The sequence below is a fragment of the Macaca thibetana genome, chromosome 19, assembly GCF_024542745.1.
Source record: "Macaca thibetana thibetana isolate TM-01 chromosome 19, ASM2454274v1, whole genome shotgun sequence".
Lineage (NCBI taxonomy): Eukaryota > Metazoa > Chordata > Mammalia > Primates > Cercopithecidae > Macaca > Macaca thibetana.
In genome coordinates, this window is record NC_065596.1 from 33,453,497 (window position 1) to 33,462,047 (window position 8,551).

At 45.1% G+C, this 8,551-nt stretch overlaps 1 pseudogene; it reads left to right on the forward strand.

Annotated features, from left to right (window-relative positions):
• Positions 1-7,486: 7,486 nt before the first annotated feature.
• On the forward strand, positions 7,487-8,551 carry LOC126943053 (actin-related protein 2/3 complex subunit 1A-like; annotated as a pseudogene).

Sequence of the window (8,551 nt, forward strand, 5' to 3'; positions counted from 1 at the left end):
CTCAGCCTCCCAAGTAGCTGAGACTACAGGTGCACACCACCATGCCCCACTGATTTTTATTGTATTTTAGTAGAGACGAAGTTTCACTGTGTTGCCCAGGCTGGTCTTGAACTCCTGAGCTTAGGCAATCTGCCCGCCTCAGCCTCCCAAAGTGCTAGGATTACAGGTGTGAACCACCACGCCTGGTCAAGAAGCAGTATCTTTTTAAAAGTAGATATTAATTACATAGTTGTTCCTTGTAATTGTTATTCATATTTATTTATTTGAAACTCTCCTGTCATATTTATTTATTTGTTCATTTTTATTTATTTGAAGCAGTCTTCTGTCCTCCAGGCTGGAGGGCAGTGACATGATTACGGCTCACTGCAGCCTGGAACATAGAGGCTGAGGCGATCCTCCCACCTCAGCCTCCTGAGAGCTGGGACTACAGGCATGAGAAATCACACCCTGCTATTTTTTCTTTTTCTTAAATAGAGATGGGGTCTCCGTGTATTGATTGGCAGGTTGGTATCAAACTGTTGGCCTCAAGCAATCCTCTCACTTCAGCCTCCCAAAGTGCTGAGATTACAGGCCAGAGCCACCACACCTGGTTACTTTTGTTAGTTTATTCTATGCAAGATGAGTTAACCTCAAATACTTCTGAAATGAACTTTGTTGACATCCTAATGAGAACTAAACTCAGATTTTTTTTATCTTGCCCAAATTCCTATCAAAGGGGCCTGGGGAGTCATGCCCTACAAATCATAAATTCTCATCAAATGGGTTTTATTTAACTCTATATATTGTGACTTACTTTCCAACCTGACTCTGGCATAACACTACAAGACAAAAAAGAAAATCAAAATATTTTACCCCAAAACATGTTTCTTTGCCATATTTTGAAATGACCCATGGCCGGGCGCAGTGGCTCATACCTGTAATCCCAGCACTAGGAGGCTGAGGCGGGTGGATCACCTGAGGTGGGGAGTTCGAGACCAGCCTGACCAACATGGAGAAACCCTGTCTCTACTAAAAATATAAAATTAGCCGGGCGTGGTGTCACATGCCTGTAATCCCATCTACTAGGGAGGCTGAGGCAGGAGAATCGCTTGAACCTGGGAGGCGGAGGTTGCGGTGAGCCCAGATTGTGCCATTGCACTCCAGCCAGGGCAACAAGGGTGAAACTCAAAAAAAAAAAAAGAAGAAAAAAGAAATGGCCAGGCAAAGCTGTTCTTTGTGGGGGGGAAATTTGCATATGTAAAGAATCTCTATTAACATAGCTAGATCTTTTTCTTCCAGAGCCTCCCAATCCTAAAGAGATTAACTAGGTTCTGAATAGGAATATTTATCATCTGTTGTCTCAAAGAGCAGCCACTATAAAACTTCAAAAGAATTTTGGGCCAGGCACAGTGGCCCAGGCCTGTAATACCAGCATTTTGAGAGGCCGATGCTGCTCACTTGAGGTCAGGAGTTCGAGACCAGCCTGGTCAACAAGGTGTAAACCTCATCTCTACCAAAAATACAAAAATTATGCCAAGGGCAGTGGCTCACGCCTGTAATCTCAGCACTTTGGGAAGCCGAGGCAAGTGGATCATGAGGTCAGGAGTTCGAGACCAGCATGGCCAATATGGTGAAACCCCATCTCTACTAAAAATACAAAAATTGGCTGGGCGCAGTCGTGGGCATCTGTAATCCCAGCTACTTGGGAGGCTGAAGGAGGAGAATCGCTTGAACTTGGGAGGTGGAGGTTGCAGTGAGCCAAGATTGTGCCACTGCACTCTAGCCTGGGCGACAGAGCAAGACTCCATCTCAAAAAAAGACAAAAAAAAAATTAGGCAGGTGTGGTGGCCCCTGCCTGTAGTCCCAGCTACTCGTGAGGCTGAGGCAGGAAAATCGCTTGAACCTGGGAAGTGGAGGTTGCAGTGAGCCGAGATCGCGCCACTGCACTCCAGCCTGTGTGTTGCAGTGAGACTCTATCTCAAAAAAAAAAAAAAAGAATTTTGGTCTCTGCAATCTTTTTATTTTTTAATTTAATTTAATTATATATATATTTTTTCTGAGACGGTCTCGCTTTTGTTGCCCACATTGGAGTGCAATCTCGGCTCACTGCAACCTCTGCCTCCCAAGTTCAAGCGATTCTCTTGCCTCAGCCTCCCAAATAACTGGGATTACAGGTATGCACCACCATCCCTGGCTAATTTTATATTTTTAGTAGAGACAGGTTTTCACCATGTTGGTCAGGCTGGTTTGGAACTCCTCACCTCATGTGATCAACCGCCTCCGCCTCCAAAAGTGCTGGGATTACAGACTTGAATCACCGCACCCAGCCAGCCACCACACCCAGCTGACAATCTTTTATCTTAACTTGAACATTACCTTTCTATGAATCCCAGTCTTTACAGAAACTCAACCAAATGTTTTGTTTTGTTTTGTTTTGTTTTGTTTTGTTTTGTTTTGTTTGAGATGGAGTCTTACTCTGTCGCCCAGGCCGGAGTGCAGTAGTACGATCTCGGCTCACTGCAACCTCTGCCTCCTGGGTTCAAGCAATTCTCCTGCCTCAGCCTCCTGAGTAGCTGAAATTACAGGAGCATGCCACCATGCCTGGCTAATTTTTGTATATTTTTTAGTAGAGATGGGGTTTCACCATGTTGACCTGGCTGGTCTCGAACGCCTGTCCTTGTGATCCTCCTGCTTCGGCCTCCAAAAGTGTTGGGATTACAAGCGTGAGCCACTATGCCGGCCACTCAACCAATTGTTAACCACAAAATGTTTAAATTCACCAATAGCCTGAAACCAACCCACCGCGCTTTGAGTTGCCCCACCTTTCTGGACCAAACCAGTGTATTTCTTAAATGTATTTCAATGATGTTTCATGCCTCTCTAAAACGTACAAAACCAAGCTGTGCCCCAACCACCTCTGGCACATGTTCTCAGGACCTCCTGAGGACTATGTCACAGACCAGCTCACTCGTATTTGGCTGAGAATAAATCTCTTCAAGTATTTTACAGAGTTTGACTCTTTTCATCAACACTAATATCGCTATGTCATTAATTTCTAAATATATTGTAATTTCAAATTCACCATGTGCATTCTGAAATAAGAGAATTAAATTTCATTTTAAAATTGTAACGTATTTTAGATATTTTCTGTTTTCTGTTTCTCAATGTTCTGTCACGTGTGGATAACAAAGCCAATAAAATACTCTTCAGAAGTCGTTTAGATTTATTTTCCCTTAAAGAAAAAATAATTTTGCAATATTTTTAAGGATAAATGGTAGGCAGGTTACTTTCCTTTATATGAACTCTCAAGAAAGGACAACTTGGCCAGGCACAGTGGCTCACGCCTGTAATCCCAACACTTTGGGAGGCAGAGGCAGGCGGATCACGAGGTCAAGAGATCGAGACCATCCTGGCCAACATGGTGAAACCCTGTTTCCACTAAAAATTAGCTGGACATGGTGGTGCGCACTCTAGTCCCAGCTACTCAGGAGCTGAGGTAGGAGAATCACTTGAACCCGGGAGGCAGAGGTTGCAGTGAGCTGAAATTGCACCACTGCATTCTGGCTTGGAGACAGAGCAAAGAAAAAAGAAAAAAAGAAAGGACAACTCAATTATTAAATTTTTATAAGTAGCCTCATTTCTTAAGGCAATAATTCCATGGCAATCTCCAAGTTACCATGTAATATGGAAGTATGTTTTTCTGTCACATTATAATTCTGTATTATGCAATATTGCTCAGTAGCCAAAAAAGAACACTGCGCCTGGACTTCCATGCTTCCATGCAAAAAAAAAAAAAAAAAAAAAAAAAAAAAATCAATTGTAACGGTTCTTGTTAACCTCAGAACGGTAGACAAGAAGCTGATTATAGCTGAAAGTCATTGTTCCATTTTGTATATGTAAAGTTTCTTTGCTTCTAGAAATGTCAAGGAAGCAACATGGACATACTGATTCACAAGAGATTTAAAAGAATATTTCCTGCCGGGCACAGTGGCTCATACCTGTAATCCCAGCACTTTGGGAGGCCGAGTCGGGCGGATCACCTGAGGTCAGGAGTTTGAGACCAGCCTGACCAACATGGAGAAACTCCGACTCTACTAAAAATACAGAATTAGCCAGGTGTGGTGGCACATGGCTGTAATCCCAGCTACTCAGGAGGCTGAGGCAGGAGAATCGCTTGAACCCGGGAGGCGGAGGTTACAGTGAGCTGAGATAGCACCATTGTACACCAGCCTGGGCAACAAGAGTGAAACTCCATCTCAAAAAAAAAAAAAAAAAAAAAAAAGAATATTTTCTCAATCACTGAAATATTTTGACATATATATCCTTGTAATATCATTATAAGAGAAATGCAAAGTAATTAGATGTTTCCAAAAGTTGAAGTAGAAACTACTTTTTTTTTGAAACAGGGTCTCACTCTGTCACTCAGGCCGGAGTGCAGTGGTGCCATCTCAGCTCACTGCAGCCTCAATCTTTCTGGTTCAGGTGATCCTCCCACCTCAGCCTCCCTAGTAGCTGCAACTACAGGGTGTGCCACCACGCCCAGCTAATTTTCATATTTTTTAGTAGAGATGGGTTTCGCCAAGTTGCCTAGGTTAGTTTCCGACTCCTGGGCTCAAGCCATCTGGCTGCCTTTGCTTTCCAAAGTGCTGGTATTACTGGCGTGAGCCACCACGCCTGGAACTAGTTTCATCTATTGGGCTGATATTATAGCCAGTGTCATGGGAAAGAGCATGTGCATATTCTAACACAGACGGAACAATGAAAATGTTTACTACTGTCAAAAAACAAATTTAGATATTGGTTAGATTTGATTCAAAAGGTATATTGCAATAGGAAAAATGCTCCAACTACAAGATCTGCAAATGTATGAGTTGCACAGAAAAGGACTTCTCTTTTATACAGAGAAGGAAGCAAGGTTAGAAAGCACCAGGTACAGGGCAGTGGATGAGCATCTGCTGTGACCTATTCAGCGAGTATTTTATCTTAAGGTAGCTTACTCTTGGGATGGGATATTAAAAACAAAGCTGGGCCGGACGCGGTGGCTTATGCCTGTAATCCTAGCACTTTGGGATGCCAAGGCGGGTGGATCGCTTGAGGACGGGAGAGTTCAAGACCATCCTGGCCAACATGGTGAAACCCTGTCTCTACTAAAAATAAAAAAATTAGCTGGGCGTGGTAGCACACATCTGTAATCTCAGCTACTGGGGAGGTTGAGGCAGGAGAATTGCTTGAACCCGGGAGGCAGAGCTTGCAGTGAGCCAAGACTCCATCTCAACAACAAACAAGCAAAAAGAGAAGTTGTTCTCAATCACAGTGCCCATATGTGGTTAAGAAAGAGGTTGTTAGCCGGGCACAGTGGCTCATGCCTATAATCCCAGCACTTTGGAAGGCCGAGGCAGGTGGATCACCTGAGGTCAGGAGTTCGAGACCAGCCTGACCAACATGGAGAAACCCGGTCTCTACTAAAAATACAAAATTAGCCAGGCACAGTGGTGCATGCCTGTAATCCCAGCTACTCTGGAGGCTGAGGCAGGAGAATCGTTTGAATCTGGGAGGCGGAGGTTGCGGTGAGCTGAGATCATGCCATTGCACTCTAGCCTGGGCAACAAGAGTGAAACTCTGCCTAAAAAAAAAAAAAAAAAAAAAAAGAGAGAGAGAGAGAGAAATAGAGGCTGTTCTGAATTTCAATGGCCAAGAGTAGTCCAACAGTCAGGGGCTTGGAGAAACAGGGAAGCCTAAGATTTGAGTAAGTCAACCAGCATTGTTCCCAGGATCAGTAAGAAATCCTTGATGAGACACACTGTGGGAATTTGGAGCTTTTTCTTATGTAAACAAAGAGGGTAAGCTTTGAAGTAAGCTGTGTCTAGGGAAAACAAAAACAAGGGACTGGGCAGGCGAGTGGTTTCCGGTGGGTTTTATTTACTTATTTTTTTGCTTTTGCCCTAGAGGCCTCAAGAGGCCTGGAGATCATGTGCCCCTCTGGTGGTTTCTTCAATCTTTGGTATTTCTTCAGCCCTTTACTAGGTTGACAGAGTTGTAATAAACTTCAACACTGTCACCACATATAACACAAAACAATATTTAAAAAATAATAAATACAGGCCGGGCATGGTGGCTCACACCTGTAATCCCAGCACTTTGGGGGCCGAGGTGGGCAGATGACTGGAAGTCAGGAGTGTGAGACCAGCCTCATCAATATGGAGAAACTCCATCTCTACTAAAAAAAATACAAAATAGCTGGGCATGGTGGCACATGCCTGTAATCCCAGCTATTCAGGAGGCTGAGGCAGGAGAATCACTTGCACCCAGGAGGTGGAGGTTATGGTGAGCCGAGATCGCACCATTGCACTCCAACCTAGGCAACAAGAGTGAAACTCCGTCTCCAAAAGAAAACATAATAATAATAAATACATGTGTACTATTTGAAAAATAGAACTAAAAATAATAGGAACAATAGTGAAATTGCCCCATACCTCAGTTTTTGAATGGAGCGAAAGGGCCTTGAGTGTTCATTTTGGCTGTGTGTTATTCATTCTTATCACATACAAGAGACATCAGTAATTATTGGAAGATATGGCTCTAAATCTCCAAATTCAGGGGTCTGTGTAACTGTTAAATTGAACAGAAACCTAGAGATATATTAAGAAAAATAGGCCAGGCGTGGTGGCTCAAGCCTGTAATCCCAGCACTTTGGGAGGCCGAGATGGGCGGATCACGAGGTCAGGAGATCGAGACCATCCTGGCTAACACGGTGAAACCTCGTCTCTACTAAAAATACAAAAAACTAGCCGGGCGAGGTGTCGGGCGCCTGTAGTCCCAGCTACTCGGGAGGCTGAGGCGGGAGAATGGCGTAAACCCGGGAGGCGGAGCTTGCAGTGAGCTGAGATCCGGCCACTGCACTCCAGCCTGGGCGACAGAGCGAGACTCCATCTCAAAAAAAAAAAAAAAAGAAAAAAAAGAAAAATAGTGGGCTGGGCGCGATGGCTCACGCCTGTAATCCTAGTACTTTGGGAGACTGAGGCAGGCGAATTGCCAGAGTTCAGGAGCTTGAAACCAGCCCCAGCAACATGGTAAAACCCCATCTCAGGTAAAAATACAAAAAATTAGCCAGGTGTGGTGGCATGGGCCTGTAGTCCCAGCTGATCGGGAAGCTGAGGCAGGAGAATTGCTTGAACCTGGGAGGCAGAGGTTGCAGTGAGCCAAGATCACACCATTGCACTCCAACCTGGGTGACAGAGCAAGACTCTGTCTCCAAAAAAAAAAGAAAAAGAAAAATGGTGCTCCCTTTTCCATTTCTCTGCTGACCATGAACAAACAGACTCTCACAGTTTTATCAATTCTTTGGTAACAATTAGAAAATACAAGCACTAGTTCGTGTTGACAGTCCAGGGTCTGCGAATTCTCTGCTCTGAGCCCATCCGGACTTCCCCAATCCCAGCTTTCTCTCCTTTGAAAACACTAAGACTAATGTCACTGCATTGGTTTTTACTAGAGTCAATTACCTGTCATGTCTGGAACAGGGATCGTACCCAGATTGCCCTTAGTCAAAATAATCACGAAGTGCACGTCTATAAGAAGTACAGGAGCCAGTGGGTGAAAGCTTATGAACTCAGTGAGCACAATGGACACATCACAGGTATTGACTGGGTTCCCAAGAGCAACCGCATCGTCACTTACGGGGTAGACCGCGATGCCTATGTCCGGAGTCAAAAAGATGGTGCCTGGAAACCAACCCTGATGATCCTGAGAATTAATCGTGCAGCTGCTTTTGTGAAGTGGTCCCCCCTAGAGAACAAATTTGCTGTGGGAAGTGGAGCACGACTCATTTCTGTTTGTTGAGTCCGAAATGACTGGTGAGCGAGCAAGCACATTAAAAAGCCGATGCGCTCCACAATCCTCAGCTTGGACTGGCATCCCAACAACGTTTTGCTGGCAGCAGGATCATGTGACTTCAAATGCAGAGTGTTTTCTGCCTACATTAAAGAAGTGGATGAGAAGCCAGTCAGCATGCCCTGGGGCAGCAAGATGCCTTTTGGGCAGCTGATGTCAGAGTTTGGTGGCAGTGGCACTGGTGGCTGGGTCCACAGGGTAAGCTTCTCTGCCAGTAGGAGCCGCCTGGCCTGGGTCAGCCACGACCGCACTGTGTCTGTTGCTGATGCCTCAAAAAGTGTGCAGGTCTCAACTCTGAGGACGGAGTTCCTGCTGCTCCTGAGTGTGTCATTGGTCTCGGACAACAGCGTCGTGGCTGCTGGCCATGCCTGCTGCCCAGTGCTCTTTAACTATGATGACCATGGCTGCCCGACCTTCATCTCCAAGTTAGACATTCCAAAACAGCATTCAACGCAACACGTCTGCCATGGAACGCTTCCGCAACATGGACAAGAGGGTGACGACTGAGGACGGCAACATGGCCTTGGAGACTCCGCACCAGGATAGCATCACTCAAGTCTCTATTTATGAGGTGGACAAGCAAGATTGTCGCAAATTTTGCACTACTGGCATTGATGAAGCCATGACAATTTGGGATTTCAAGACCCTCGAGTTTTCCATCCAGGTCCTCCGGATAATGTGA